At 40.2% G+C, this 16723-nt stretch overlaps 1 protein-coding gene across 5 annotated transcripts in view; it reads left to right on the plus strand.

The window, feature by feature from the left end:
• Positions 1-4431: 4431 nt before the first annotated feature.
• Positions 4432-16723, plus strand: part of SLC7A2 (solute carrier family 7 member 2) — a 65279-nt gene continuing 52987 nt past the window's right edge. Inside the window, exons 1-2 of one of the 5 annotated variants that reach the window (XM_070598302.1) lie at positions 4459-4606; positions 4991-5072. The gene's annotated coding sequence lies outside the window, so the exon portion shown is untranslated. Of the gene's footprint in view, positions 4607-4943; positions 5073-16723 lie in introns of those variants that run through there. The other 4 variants (XM_070598304.1, XM_070598301.1, XM_070598303.1 and 1 more) reach the window with 4 other exon arrangements.

The raw sequence follows: 16723 nt of genomic DNA on the forward strand, positions 1-16723 counted from the left end.
GTGAAGTGTAGAAGAAAGCAATGGGACAGAGATTTATGAAAAGCAGGCAAGAAGTCATGCTGGAGGCACAGGAGATGTGTAGACCCAGGTGTCACTCAGGGCACGGCACTCACCCCAAAACAAACTGTTCTACACCTTTTACCCCACACTTACTCAGTGCTTTCCCACCTCCTCTGTCCCACAGTGTCTTTCTCTTTCTTCCATAGCTGCAGAAAAGAAATATCATATATCCTTCAAGGATCTTTTGAAATTCTGCTTCTTCAGAAAGGCATCGCTGACTACCTACCTCTCTTCTTTGAGCTTCTACAGGGCTAATCATCAGTCATTTGGTGTTTGCCTTCTGCTTGTATCCATAATTGACTTTCAATGTATTATCTCCCCAGCTGGGTTGTGAATGGTGGGCTGAGGCTGGATTATTCCTTCCTTTCCTAAAATTGCCTCTGACCTGTTGCATAGTGCCTAGCCCAGAATAGGCTTGTTGATTGTCTAAAGCAGTGCTGTCCAATAGAAATATAAGGTGAGCCACATTTGTAATTTAAAATTTTCTAGCAGGCACACCGAAATCAAAAGAAGCACGTGAAAATAATTCTAATAATATGTATTACTTAGCCCAATATATCCCAAGCATTATTTCAATATTTAATCAATGTGAAAAAACTAATGACATTTTCACATGACTTTAATTGTACTAAATCTTTGGAATTCATTGTGTATTTTACTCTACAGCACATCTCAATTTGAACTAGCCACAAATCGAGTGCTCAAGAGTCACATGTGACTGGTGGCTACCATATTGGATAGCACAGGTCTAAATGATAAATTGAGAAAATGTACTGAAGCAGCTGATGGAGACTTTACGTGATAGGAGTTTAGTTTGATTCTACAATCAAGGAGAAGGTACCATGAGTTTTTTAGAAGACTGCAATGACTTGTTTTAAGGATGAAGATAGAGATTAGGGATGTGAATTCATAGAGTCAAGAGAAAGGATTGTTTCTGTGATAAAGAATAAATGAATAGTAGCGTAACTTTGTAACTGATGGAACATAAAAAACAAAGGAGAGAAAGGAGTGAACAATATATATAATTTCAAATGCTGGCAAGTTCATCTCACCAGAGACACAATTTGGAGCAAGGATAAAAGTAACGGCAAAGTAGCTTTTGGGATTGATGCCATCAAGTTGGTTGGTTGAGCCTCAGGAATGGATAACAACTAGGTTTACGATGGTGAATGGAGATAAGAATGATTTGCAAATTTAATCTTAAGCGTTCCATACTTAGCAAGCCGGACAAAAGGTTATATGGATGGTAGGAAGAAAACAAAGAGATTATGGACGCCAAGGGAGGAGACGATTTCCAGACAGAAAAGGACAGAAAGCAGGAGAGAATTTGAGGCTAATGAGAACTGAGAAAAGTCACTGAGATATGGTCAGGAGAGAACCTTTGTCAGGGCTGAAGAAGAAAAAAGAAGGCTTTACATTAGCTGAGCTCTCTTCTAAACCCCCAGTTTTCAATCCTTAGAGCAACAGGCTGACTGAAGGTGTTTGGATTGAGAAAGCTGACTTTTTCCAGCAGATACAGTCCCAGCAGGACTCCTGGCAGAAGGAAACAGAGCAGCACAGAGCGGGTGGAGTTCTGGGCGATTCTTGATTAATGGCCAATGTAAAGAAACAAGCGAAGTGACAGGATGCAGGGAAATTCACAGGGAGAGCAGTTCAGGACTGAACCCCTTGCAAAACCATTATTTGGTCTTAGTTAAAAGATAAAAAAATATGAATTTAAAACATAATTTGTCATTATAAGGACTTGTATTTTTTGAGAACCATTGTTTCAATATTTTATTGCTTACCTTAGGGATGGGCAAATATGGAAAGTGTCCAGTAGAAAGTTGTCTTTAAGTTTTTACACATTTTTGAAAGGGTAGTGGAGAACAACGGTGGCCTGAAAGCCCTCGAAAGCCTAGTGGCCTGAACTCTGATCCAATCCTTTCTCTCCTCGAGTCTCACCAATGATAACATAAGCATCAAAATATCCACTATCCAACCATTTAAAAAAATATTGGGGGATTTTAGCTTTGTCTTTGCTGAAATAGTTTAGGGATAACGGAGTCAAAATGAAAACTAAGAATCAACTCATTCTGTCTCCGTAGTTAAAGTAAATCCCTTATTCATGGACATGAGATTTACTCTGGGTTGTATTTGGCAAGTGTAGGAGCACAAGGTGTGGAATTTATTCAGCTAGGAAAGTCCCTTGAACTTCCCTGCAATTTCATAAAACCTTAGCAGTTCAGACACGCACAAAAGTTTATGAAATCTTTGGAAGACAACAACCTAGATTACTCCTTCTGCTGAAAATAACTAACTTGGATTTTCTGTTTCATTCCTATGGAGGAAGCTTGACAGACAAAAGTGAAAAGTGGTTGCAGTACTCCAGACAGGGTGAGGTAGGAGAAGGTGGGTGGAAGCATGACTCAACTAGGAAGAAAATGCAAAGTCCATTCTGACTAGCAGGAACAGAGTAGCGCAAAAGGAAATGAAAATAAGGATGAAGTCAAAATAGCTTCATCCATTTCAAATATTTTGTTAATATTCTATTCTAATTTCCCTCGTCTCTCATAGTCCATCTTAGAGACTCATACTAGATCTGTGAACATTCTATTCTTTCTACATCTAAACACATTTTAAAGGTTGAGAAATAACCAAAGATGAGATGCGGGATTCACAGGTAATCAATAATTTCAAACAGGAAAAGGAATATATGTCAAAGACTCTAGTGTGTCAAGATATTCATCAAACCGTGCTTGTTAGAAAGGACTTGCTCATTTTTACTTAGAGATGAAGTAGTTTTTATTATTCACACACACGGACACAACGTGTTCTTGTCTCAACAAAATCAGATGGTCAGATTACTAGATAAACTCAAACCTTGGTATTCTGACTAAATTGGCAGTTTCTAAATGTCAAAAAGATTAGTTTATCCCAAATCACTGTGCTGCAACCTAATCAGATGGTCCCTTTAGGGTGTTTAAATAAAAAGATGTGGGGGAATACTCTCTTAAATTTGAAAATAACAGCCACTATTTTTTTTTAGAACCAGGAGAAAAAATTTTAAATCAGATCTCTCACTCTTAGAAATTAGACAAAATCTCTTGCGTTTTGAGTCTTCACCCTCTTGTGCAATGCCTCCCAGCCCCGTGGGCTGAGTGAATCTGGTGTCAGAGTCAACACTTACCATTTCCCTCAACGTTAATGATTATTTGTGTAAGGAATCTCTTTTATACTGTAAAAATAAATTTATATTGACAGAGTCTCTATTACTTAGGACATTTACTAGAACAGATAATATCCTTGCAGCCATGGTGCTATTTAGGCTTGCATTTCTTTAATGGGGTTCATAGATGGCTTCATGGGGTACATGAACTTCAGGAAGAGTCATGAGATTTTGTGCACGTACCATTTTCTGGAGTGAAGGCCCAAATCTTTAATCAGATTCTCCTGGGAAACACGTCTTAAAGAAGAATGACATTAGAACATCATATCAAAAATAAATGTAATGCAGCAATATGAATCTGGCACTTTGCCAAAGTTAATAAAATTACTAGTAGATGAATAAAGAGATGTTTACCACACTATTAAACAAAATAAGGTAACTCTTTTTATCAAACAAAAATGATAATATACATTCACTGTTCAATTCAGCGCCAGTGTTTTACCTCCTTTTGCATGAAAATTAACAGAGTTTCACATTGTGACTTTAATCTTATCAGAGACTCCTAAAGTAAACAATAGCACAGTATGAGAAACCTTGATTGTGTAACTTCTGCTCTTGTTCGCTTGGACACAGCAAATGTCATTTTCTTACAGTCCACCCCCAAATAATCAGGACGACCGATTCACATTACCGGAATTTTCAAAATAGCAACTGCACACTTTCATAAACTCTTATGGCTTTTACTGGTGATGTTAGTACTATCTGACAAAGCACACCCATCTGGGCTTCTAGTGATCCGCATCATTATTATATTGTATTCTCATTATTTTCTTATTTATGAAGTCTTCTCAAAAGGGAAAGTAAACGCGGGACGAAATCCCCATTTGGAAGAACTCCGCTTAGAAGAAGCTGCAGAAATGCCCAAGGTTGGGTCCTCCTCCGGGAGAAGCAAGAATTCACGGGCCGCCCCGTTTTTCCCTCCTGCAGAGCCCGGCTTCCCAGGCCATTGCCCCAGGAGCCGGCCGCCCTCGGGCGCCCCCCGGCCGAGCCCCAGGCGAGCGCACGCCCACGGGCGCCCCAGTTCCGGCCGCACACGGTCCCCGCGGCGGCGGCCGGACACCACCCACCCCGAGCATTGGCGAGCGCGGCCCTGATGGGCGGGGCGGGAGGCGGGCTCGGGGGCGCGGAGGGGGCGGGGCCTCCCCGCCCCGGGCCCCGCCCCCTGCGCGGCTACCCCGAGGGGCGCCCACGTGCCCAGCCCACCTTCCGCGGCGCGGCTGCCCGGGCGCTCTTCTCCGCGCGGACCAGAGGCGGCGGCCGCTCCTCCCGCTTCCCCGAGCCGCGGGCCCCGACGCGCGCCGGCCGCTCGCCCACCGCCGCCCCCTCGGCGCGGCCCCCGTAAGTTGCCAAGTCTCCGGCCGCGCGGAGGGGCCGCAGGAGGGGCGGCCTAGGCGCCGGGGCCCAAGCGGAGGGGCTGGGGCGGGGGCGCCGAGGGCCGCGGCCGGCTGCGCGCAGCTGTCCCGAGGCCGCGCTCCGGCCGCTCTGAGCGCGAGCGTCCCGGGGCTGCGGGAGGGGCTCCCGCCGCGGCCCCTCGCCCTCCGCTCCAGGCTCGGGCGCGCGGGTCGCGGGAGCTGGGAGACCGCCTGGCACGGCGACTCCGCGGGGGACCTTGTAGCCACTCTTGTCCCAAGGGTCTCTGGGCACCCCTCCCCGGGAGGGCAGCCGGGCGTCCCACCGTGTGCACCCTGAGGAGTCCCTGAAGTCGCCTTCCGCTCTCTTGAGGGTCTTGGTTTGAGTACAGACCACGTCCTGGAGCTCTGGAAGCCTTTTCACATCCTACACCTGCTCGGGACTGGTAGGACAGGTAACATGGCCCGTCTTGGGGGTTGTTGGGGGTATTCGCGAGTAAAATACAGGGCAGTTTGAAACCCGTTTGAGGTGGGTTCTGCTCTTTTAAGCCGATTTCATGCAGCGTTCTGAACTCCAAATGCCATTCTTGACGCTTAGGGAGTCACGAAGCCCATCATCCAACACCGGTTCTTCCGGAGAACTTTCCAACTTCGAGTTACACGTGTCTAATCCGTGGAGTAACGTGTTCAGAGATTGTGTCCTGCACCTTTTACAAAATACGCTCATGGCGTCATGTGTGTCTTTCGAAGTGGAACAGTACCAAGATTTCAGGAGTGAAAATAAATGTTCAACCTATTCAAACTGTCAAATATTTATGCAGAACTGCCTAAAAACAGCGTTTAGGTGGCTCGTTTAGGACTAGTAATAAGATTTATCTAGTCGTCTCTACAGAAACACTCATCCTTTTAATGAGGGGACACCGTCAGATTTTATTCAAATAGAGCTATCTGAATTTTGCCTGGGGGCCTGCGATATGAAGTTACGGTGTATGTGGCCTCCGACCTGATATTTTTTCGTTTTTGCCCCAGCCAGTCTTTAAAAAAATTTCTGTCACCTCTTTTCCCCCTTCGCATTAATAATTGCCTCCTCAGGAAATTGCAAACTTTGTGTCTGTATTCTTTTCTAGGGGATGTACAGGGTAAGAATATTCTAATTATATACTTTCTTATGGTTGCTTTTTCCTATTTGTAATGGTAAATGCGTTTTTCTTTTAATTGCACTAATGCTTAACATGAAATTATTGCTCAGTGCAAAGAGTATTTGCGTTTTTTCTTTCTCCCTTTACTAAAAAGATGCTAGTTGGCTATTCTGGATTGACTCTGCGAAACCATATCATTTGTTAGGATTTTTCAGATTTCCTCCCTTGTCCCTTACTTGGTTTCCACTCTGTGCCTCGATTAGGGAATGCCAGTTTAATCTTTTAGGGTGTGCCATGGCTTTGAAGACCAGAGTAAAACTCTGCGTGGAATCTGCAGGGATTCAGTTTGCAGAATCTTTGGCCGCATAAGCACATCGGCAAAGCCTTTTTGTTTCCGAGGTCTCTAACCATTGTCACTGGATTTAGAGTCAAGAGTCTGTAAAGGAGAATAAAGGCTGGGAGGGGAGACATGGTAGCTGTTGGAGATGAAAAAGTCTGAGAATACTCTGGAGATTTTCATCTTTTATTCTCCTATGTTTTTGTCACTTGAACATAGGCGTCTGAAGAATTTTGAAGTTCACCTTTCTCTCCATTACAAACCTGCTCGCCTTTGTGGAGTGGGAGTGCCTAGTCTCCATTCTGTGTGCTCCACCTTTGTTCTCTTTCATGCATCTTTGCTTAAGTTATCCTTATTTTGTCTCTTTTGGCCACACCTGGAGCCCTTATCTGTGGCCATTTCTTCTCTTTTTAGTCCTACTTTTTCAGATGGCTTTTCCTCATAGTTTTCCTTTGGTAACTTCTCTGTTTAGCCTAGTTTCTGTCTTCCCTTCTGTTTTGTTGTATTTGCTTGCTGCTCCATATGTCCGTATCTATCTACCTAGCTATCTACCTATCTACATTTTATTAAGTGTTCAGAGCCATCTGCTGGTTTTATTTTGGTGCCCTTCAGTGACCAACTTTCAGAACAGAATCTTGAAAACACCTTTAGGTTGCTATTTGTTTTATTATTTCCCCAAATATGATATGAACACATTGATTTTTAAGGTCTGGCTTCTTGTAGACTCCTTACTGATGTCAAACGTTTAGAACAAAAGCAAAGTTTTCAGTTGAATATATTTCTAAATAGTCACATATTTAGTACTGTGTGCCTCATTGGAATATTTTGTCATCCAACTGAATACTGAAAAACTCACTTAACTGTAAGTTTCCAATTACATGATATCGCTTGTCTGAATGATCTAGAACATCTACGTGGTTAACTCATTTCTACATCTTTAATCTTAATATTCAAAATCATGTAGATATAGCCTTGATTTAAAAAAACCTAATGAATTTGTTCTTTTCTTTGTCTTCTGTTTTAATGACTCTTCACTGTACTGCCTAACACAGTGTCTGGCACATACGTGCTGAGTGTGTCTTTATTGTTGAGTGAATGCCACTGATTTCAATAGTTTGAGAAAGGGTGTTCTGTTTGTCTTCAAATGTATATTCCTCGTTGAAAATTACTGATTCCTTACTCTACACCAGGTACTGGACAACCAAAAGTAACGTGTAGTTCCAGTTTTGAAGAGAGGCTACAATTATTTTTACCTTTGGGAAACCCTTCATTGGTAGATTTTAAGAGTAGTTTTTCGTTTTGTTGTAATTTTATAGAAAGTTACAACACCTATAAACAGATGACTTCAGTACTGTCCACACCAGAAAGCAAGTAACAAACACACTCTCTAATATATGAAGATGATGCTACTTACTATTCCATCATCACAAGCACAGGTGTTTGGTGTGTTTGTTTTCCTGGTAGTAACAAATTTGTCCTAATAAATTATATTTTCTTTTACTTGCCTATCTGGCCATTATTTTAGAAGTGTGGTCTGTGGCTGTGGAATTGTTATTGATGTCTTTGACAAAAGCAAACCAACAACTGGGGATTCATTTCTACCAGGCTCTACCTAATTGATCAAGCTCTCTTAGTAGCTGAGTTAAGATAATCAGATTATGGTTTACCTATTAATTTTTCTTGTCCAACTTAGTAAACATAACTGTCTATTAGTCTCTGGAAGCAAGCAGCATTCTCTTGTTTTTCACGTGCTTATGAACTCTTAAACTTTCTGAGAATGGCCTCTGCTGCCATTAGTTAACTTCCTCATTGGTAAGTACAATTAGTATCAACTTAAGATTTGAGTTAGTGTGATTTTTGTTTAAAAGGCTGTATTTGAATATGTGGGTCACATCTCTTCTGTTCTTATTTAGGCTTTTACTTTGGATATCTCTCTTCAGAGAAGTCTGTGGTTCTGTTTTTCTAGATGTGTATCGACATGATACATTGTTGAAAATCTTGGAGTTTCTAACATCCACGATTGAAAAATCAAGCTGAAGTGTCCTATGTAATGATTTAGTGCTGCAACTGTCATATATTTAATTTTTTGCCTTCCCTCTGCAAAAAAAATTAAAAAATGAGAAATAAAACCCACACCTGCCCTCCCTTTGTAGTGCTGCCATACCAGCACCTCTCTTCAGAACTTGAGCCTAATCTGGGATTCAGCAATGAGGTGGATGATATGAGAACATTTCATAACCTTTCTTCCAGGAGTTAAAAGCAAAAAACAACCCCTGACCATGTTGTATTCATTTTTGGAATATTTTGTGAACAATACACAACAAAGAATTTTTATGTCGTTTGTTGATGCTTGCTAGTTTTTGTCACAGTTGTGGGGAAAATTCTTTTCCTTCCTTAACCCACTCTGGCTTCATCAAGGCTCCCTACGTCTTCATACAATTATACCTAACACAGTGCTGTTTACACCAGTAAAGCCCACTTCCTTCCAGTGGAGACCTAGTGGTCACAGTGGATAGAGCTTGGTGTCACCAAGGATGCTGAGCGATGGCTGTAATTAAGATGCTCTCATTTTATACGTCAACTTCTGCCCATCTTTTTTTTTTCTCCCAGATTTTAAGATAAGTGGATCTGTTCCACTTAAAAACAGATGCTTGTCTCTTCAAAAACGTCAGGTAATAAACCTTAAAGCTCACTTGTGATCCATTCTACTCCTGTTTGGGCCAGAAGATTTTATGTAAGTTGGTACCTTATTATAATTAGAAGATAAAGCTTATTGGATTAGGGTCTTTTCTTGCTTTCGCTCGAGGTTTCTAGCTGTCATCTTGGTAAGTGATGATGATGATAGTCACTAGTGGGATTAAGTTATTGCATATTGAACCATAACGGAAAATGGGGTCTCTGCATGTTCAGCCTTATTTGTTTACTCTCAATATGAACTCGGGGCGGATTTTTAGAATGCAGTTCAATTTTTACTTTTAAAAATCACAGTAAAATCTCTAGGACTTGAAATACATTTGAGTGATGGGGGTGTGAAGTCATCTCTGTAACACATGCAAAGTGTATTTTCCCAAAGTATATGGGTTATATCTCTCCCCCTCACCCCGCCCCCCCCATTCATGCTATCTGGTTTCTACAAGAAAGTATCCATTTGGTGGAAACAACTGGATTTGATATTTGTGAAACTAATAGGCCAAATTTACCACACTCATATGCAAAATTTATAGCAATTGTACGTGCAACCAAATTACCGAATACTGTTTTGATATGTTGGGATTCCCTTGGAGTGGGAAATATGACTTTGTAACATTGATTCTAAGAATATCCTATGAGATATTCTCTTTGGAGTTTTCCATGATCAGCAGTTAATCTATTTTGGATGAGTGTGTGTTGTATATATCTACAGCCCAGATCTAGCGTCTGTAGAGAAGCAAAGAATAAGTAACCTGCTTCCTATTCTCTGTGCCTTGAACACTCAGTGAAGGAGTTAACCAGTATGCATACAATGGGAAGAGAATGATAGAGCTGCCATTTGAGTGATACAAAGAGCCGAGGGGTCAGGAGGAAAGAGAACAATCCATTCTAAACTTTTCCTTTTTTTTAAGTAGCCCTTGTGTTCCTGACACAGACTAAATGCTCAATCAATTTTAGGTATTATCATCACCATCACGGTTACTATTATTGCTTTAAAATCACTGCTTCTCTAGGTGCTCTTTGGTGAAACTTGGGTCTCTTGGACTTGAGTTCTGGCTGAGCAGTTATTCACCAAAATTTGTTTTTGGGAGAGCAATAATACTTATTAATAATTTGGCAAAATTGTCCATTATTGATTACTCCAACCTCTATAAAATTCCGATGTTTAACTGAAAATTCAAATTATTCTGAATGGTCTTAGAGGAAAGACATTCAAAGACATTAAGATTATGTTTTAGATGGACATCTTGAAGAATAAAGTCATTGCAAAAGTGCGATCAAATTAACATGAGATTATCTTAATTTCTCACTCTGACAGCTGCGTTGTTATATTAGACAAACCTGGTACATTTGTACAAACTTAATGAGTTGAAAACCCATAAACGGTCTTGTCCAGAATGGAAAGATCACAAGAGGCCTCCAGCCATCCCGCCCTTTAAAACTTCTCCCACAGGAGTCCCTCTGAAGACCAGGAAAGCAGTCCTCATCTGCAGCTTAGTGTTGGTTCCAGTCTTGGCTTTCAGCTAGGACTGGACCAAGGACTGATAAAAAATGCTGATAGCTAAGGAGATACTGGTCCATTCCATGTTAGAGAGGGAAGAGTTCTTCTGATAGGAGGAAACACGTTCAGTTTATTGTCCTACCATTGGCCTAGTAGATGAAAAAAATATTTTAAAAGAAATTATATAACCAGAAATATATTTACTATAGTCTTCAGTTCCTGTCTGACGTCGCTCTTCTATTGTACAAGGAAGATTCCCTTGAAGATGTGGAGCTGGGTACCGTTGCTTTACCTTCTAGGTTTCAGCTTCTCCTGAATATAGCTTTTTTTAAAAAAAATCTGATAATTGTTCCTGAGAAGTGGTGGGAGTGGGGTGACAAGAAATTGACTTACATCTTCAGTCTATGAGGCAAATCTTTGTTTAAAGGAATCCTGGGATGAATCCGTTTCTACTAGGTAAAAATCACAAGGTTTTTGTTTAATGGACCTCAGATGCTCAGAATTCCATTAATCATAATTCTTCGTTTGCAACACATTATTGTTATGCCATTATTGGTTCATGTGTGGCCAATAAATGTTACTCATTTTAGATTCTTGGGTTAGGTGGTGGATGGATATTCATTGTATTATTATTTTAAAATAATATATGACTAAATAAAATTTTAAGTAAATTTCTCCTAAATTAGTAAATAAAATTTTTACAAATGTCTTCTTTGTGTTTTTCCTTTGAGTAGAGAACACCTGTATTGAGCAGAATTTTCCCTTTTCCTTCAAAAGGACAGCTTTTTTAAGACAGTGATTTTTTTTTTTCCCCTCTTAAAACTGACTTCATGTTCACTTCCATAATGTTCCTAGTTTCTTTGAGCAAAGGGTGCTTATTTTTGCACAGAGCTCATAGTCCACAGGATGTTTCCAACTTGCGTAGGTACTTGTCCTGATAAAAATGCAAATGAAAACTTGCTGATAGTTTGTATCAACTTGGGTATGAATTCCTCTGGGAAGAGCTTGTGTCCAAAAAATTCAGGCTACTCTGTATGAACTTTTTATCTGCTTTAATGATCATATTAAACAACACAATTTTATATTTGTGTTTGAATCCAACAACATGTTTTAATTGGTTTCTTTAATTCTATTGCAATTTGAGCAATTGTTTGGGAGACGTTTCTGTGGGACCTAGAGGGAGCCTAGGATGAGCTTTGACAGTCCATCCATCCTGAGGGCTCATTAACATTCTAGAGTGTTTGGGCCACTTGAGGAATTTTCCTTTGTTCCGAGGCAACCTATGCAAGAAAATGAAGTCAGATTGGCTATGATTAATCATGCGAAGTGAGGTTGCTATTTCAGTTTTTAGATTTGACATTTTGCGTTGATCTGGACTTTTGTAAATGAGTAACTTCAAGTCTAAAACCTACTGGGAGTTCATTTTTTTCATCACCTCAAGATAAAATGGCACTGCTGAGTTTTTGAGTGAACCTCAGCTTGGAGTAGGTATTGCGCACCAGCTCTGTGCCATGTGAGGATGTGCCAAGCGGTGAACAAGATGCTTCTGTGGATCACAGGTTAGTCTTTATGGAGCTTCATGGTGTTCAGAGTTACTTTCCTACCACATCCTCTTCTCTTTGGCTTTTGAATCTATATTATAAATTTACGTATTTGGAGGCGAAGTTAAATGTCATTCTTTTTAGTAAAATCTTATCAATGTTTACAACTTGAGGGCCATGCTGTTTGAGCAGACTCTGAGATTTAACTGAGCAACTCTTAAAAGATTGGATAAGTGAATCAAGTGGGAGAACTAGAGACTCGGGTTGAAAAAGAAAACCTTCCGTTGACTTATTTTCTAATGAAAGCCTTTGTGACAAGGTTCATACAATTTTGACCAACTGTATTTGAACTCGTGGTACTTGTTCTTTGGTAAAAAGAGAAGGAGCTGCTGCTGTTTCATATTCTCTCTATTCTGATTACGTTTATACTTTAGTGAAAGAAAGAAGAACCACATGTATGCACATAAAATGCCTCTGCCCCAATAATTTTATGTAAGCTTTCTGGGAGTTCAAGACTCTGAATTCGAACTAGTGGACACCTACAATTTCAGAAACCCGGAATAACCCTGAGATTCAGAAGGTGTTTCAGCTCCTGGGAAAAATATTTTAGGAGAGGACCCTTTGGGGCAGGATGGGGCCTTTTTGGTCATACTTCCTTTCCTTTTGCTGACATGAGACTGCTTGTGGCCTCCAGGGAGGAGCTGAGAACATCTCAGAGGTAGGTGTGGTTGTGGGGTCTCTAAGTTAAAGAGCTATGACAGTAACACAATGATACCCATTCTCATTTGTGCCATGGTGGAAGCGGTTTCCTGCCCTCAGACACTTTGGACTTCATTGTCTCCAGCATTGCCACCTTTCTTTCCTCCAAATTTTCAGATTTCTATGTCTACCTATGGAAATAAGTTTGATTCTAAATTTAGCTGAGATTATTATTTTAAGTGAATTGTAAATTATATGTAACTGGCAAGAAAAGAAAAGAGTGGATAAAAATAGTATCCTTTTTACATATCTGGAATTGGAGCATCTTTAGAATGACATTTGAAATCCAGTCTATGGCTCAGTGTCAGTGTGATGTGGATCATCTTGTAGAAATCTCTGGAATGTAATAAACTTAAAGTTTAATAGCAATAAAAAGGTCAGACCGAAGAGCCACATAAGCATCACTGTGGAGCCTCGTCAGTTTTTAAAGAGTAGAATAACTGACTGAAACCCTTTCTCTTTACTTGTCATGTTTGTATAATAATGTGCTTAATGTACAACAGTGAGGCAAAGGGAAGAATTTTCTTTTGCAAAACTTGCTTTAGAAGTGATTAAGATTTGTAATGTTTTACAAAAAGCCCTCTTTTAAATGCATTGCATTCGTGACATAGTGGTTGTGTAGGTGGAGTAGGACTTGTGTGTGCAGTGTTCATCGAGAAAATAGCACAAAGCACATTCACATGCCATTGAGACACAATAGTGGGCGTTGATAAAAATTTGTAGTACTAGAGCTTTGAAAACATATCCTGGGCTGGTGCCGGTTTTAATCTCTCCTGAAAATGAGAATTTCACCTTTAAAACGAGATCACTTTTTCATTAGATGATAATACATGAATAAGGCTCAGTATGGTGGAAATTTGGTTATACCACTGTAAAAGTTGGGAGACCATTGTGATAGCTGTTTTGTATTCTAAACTCTAAATAATACATTGAAAACTGTCTTATGGGCAATTTCTGAAGCTTTGGAGCTGTTCATCTCCAGCCTCCCTGGGTGTGGACAGTTACTGAGTTCCTGGCACTATGTGTATGCCAAGCACGGTGCTGCACAGATTCAGAAGGGAGGTAAGCTCCTGAGAATGACATTTTAGGGCTCTTTTTATAGGTTAAGAAATAGATCTTAAGAAGTGTAATTCATCTGAGGTCAGACAGCTGGGGGCAGAGTGAAGACCTCAAGCATTTTGGCTTAGCAAAGCGCTGATTTATATCGGGCCTTTCTGCTTTTGCGACAGCAAATCGTAATCACTGTAATACACCTCTGTGGTAGGAATTTTATAAATGGAGATCAAGATACAATTTTAACTTACAAGTTTTTCGATTTTAGAATTTCTGGGAAATTAACATTTGAATAAGACATTTTAGTATAGTGACATTCTTATGATGCAAACAACTTTTTTAGGTGTCATGCTTTTACCAAAAATATGGAAAAATGTGATCTTAACCTAAAAAGACTTTAAATGTGGATTCTAAGCCATCTAAAGTCATTAGGATTTTAACTCCCTAAGTAGTGCTTTTAAACAATTAAGTTCTGTTTGGAGTGCCTTTGTGTTATCTTAAAAAAAAAAATGCTGCTTGAATTTTTGCTTTTTCAGATTATCGTAGGTAACAGATGGTTTGCACTTAGTTCAGTGAGCCAAATGAAAAAAGAGCAGACTTTGCATAAAATTTGTGTTGATAGTGCATTTTTTCTCCCTGAGATGGATCACATGAACTTTCTGAATAATGAATAGCATATTTACATTATTCTGATCTTTTTTGCTACAGAGTACAAAAAGAATGTGAAGGACAAACAACCCAGCCTTGTCACTTTAAAAGTTATTCTTGTAAATTATTGAGAGTGTTTTTCTATTCTTACTGCATTGCTAACTCTAGGTATGTTGCATGTCCTGACTACTTCTAAAATTGATGAATTGTTCCAGTGACTTTGAAAACTGAAGGCACTTTTTATGTCATTGAACTACATTGAAATAGTAGTAAATTAATTTCTATAAGGATTTTAAACCTTCAGCAAAGCCTCGAGAACCCACATCATTTCTCTAATCTCAATTTTGGAAGTATTTAGTACAGTTGCTATCTAATATTTGACTTTCCATTGATTGATCATCACCAGTCTGTTCATAGTTGTTCGTTAACTCTTGTGTGTGCTGGTGAAAGGTGGAGGTGATGCTGGCATAAGGCAGGCAGGACGGTATTACCGAAGTGGAGGAAAATTGACTAGTGAGGAGTGTAGACACCCGCTGTAGCTGTTGGTACCAATGGTAATGGAAAGACTCTTCTGTTTTAAGAATGGGCCTTTACTTCATCATGTATAATTTTAATGCATTACATATTAGACTAGGGGAATCAGTGAAACTGAACTAAATAATTTCACTTCTACTTTTGTATGTATGAATCAGAATTCACGCTCTTTTCAAGAGTTGGAAGAAAAGTGCTCATTTTACTGAACTACATATAATTTGTATCGAAGGAAATAAAAGGGGGAACAAAGAATGAAAGAATCTTTATTCTTTTTTTGCCCTCAACAAAATGATGTCTGTAGAATACTGTTTTAAAGCAGAGAAAGTAATCTCTCTAGTGTTCACTTTGACAGAACTACTGAAATTATTTCCTCAGTTGAATTTTCTATGTCTTTAAAGACATATACAGCATTGCTAGTTTTAATAAAACATGAGATTCTAGGCTCAGAACAAGCTTATGCATTTCGTTTCAAGCAGAACCATGCCTGACCATTCCTCATAGGTGTGTGTCTTATGTAAGCATGGGCTGGAGTTTGTACATATGCAGACATATCTGCAGAAAAGTCAAAATTTCCTAACTGGTAACATAAATGACAATATTTCATATTTAAAAACAATAAAATGCTGAGAATATCTGTAACTGTAGAAAACAGCATTTTCTTCTTAACTTCTTAATCCCCAATACTAAATGTTGGTTTTTTCTCAACTGTTTATTTCAGTGCTTAGGAAAAGAGAGGCTTAGAGCTGATATCAGAAGGTCCCTAAGTTCGTTTCTGCCCTAGACGAAAAATAGCAAGCAGCCCATTCTCATTTATTATTCCCTCGGTTTTCCCACTAAGAGCTTCTTGACATCTCTTCTGACCACACCAGGTACGATGGCACTCACAGACGTTAGAGACCCTGTTTGTGCAGCTGGGATGTTCCTGGGGCGGTGGGAGCTGGTGGCTGGTTAAGATAATTCAGTTTATAATCGCAGGAGCGTTTACAGCAGGCTCCAGGTTTTCTTCTCCTCCTTCCTCCTGCCCCTTACTTCTCTTCTTTCCTCTTCCTCCTCTTTCCTTCTCCCTTCTCATTTTTCTTCTTCTGAGCGTTTATGGGCGAACTCTAGTTAAACCTGAGCCATCTCGCTCACCAGAGATCGCGCTGTCAAGGCTGAGATCTTTCGTAGACTGCACTCTGGATGTCTCCGTTAACTGCTGTCCTTGGCATGTAGGTTGTATTTTCTCCTTTGGAGAAGGTCAGCCTGAAGAGCCTCACAACATGCACGTGGCAGAGGCTGTGGCGAGCACGCTAGTGTTGGGGAAACCACACATCAGCATCTACTTTCTGGCACAAGAGCAGTATCCTTGCCATCCTCCTCTCATTCTCTTCTTACACTCCGCTTCTCTCAATCCTGACTGTAAATGCGGACTTCGGGACAACTGGCAACCTTGCAGAGGATATAAACAAACCAAATAGTGAATATAGGGCATGTAATTCTGTAACTTTTTAGAAAAGGGTGCTTTCTCAACCATTTCTAGCCTCATGTTAACTTTGTATGGAAGAGCACTTTGTAGTTACTCTAGAAAAGGGCCAGTGTTGTGTTTTCTCTAGATGGCAGCCTCTCCATTAATTACCACATTTAGTCATTGTTTTTCTGAGTAACTTTTTTTTTTAAAACATTGATACCTGAGCTAACATCTGTTGCCAATCTTTTTTATTTTTTTTATTCTTTCTTCTTCTCCTCAAAGCCCCCCAGTGCATAGTTGTATATTCCAATTGTAGGTCCTTCTGGTTGTGCTATGTGCAACGCTGCCTCAGCTTAGCTTGATGAGCGGTGCCATGTCCGCGCCCAGGATCTGAACCAGCGAAACCCTGGGCTGCCAAAGTGGAGCACGTGAACTTAACCACTCGGCCATGGGGCC

The sequence above is a fragment of the Equus przewalskii genome, chromosome 28 (genome assembly GCF_037783145.1).
Source record: "Equus przewalskii isolate Varuska chromosome 28, EquPr2, whole genome shotgun sequence".
Taxonomy (NCBI): Eukaryota; Metazoa; Chordata; class Mammalia; order Perissodactyla; family Equidae; genus Equus; species Equus przewalskii.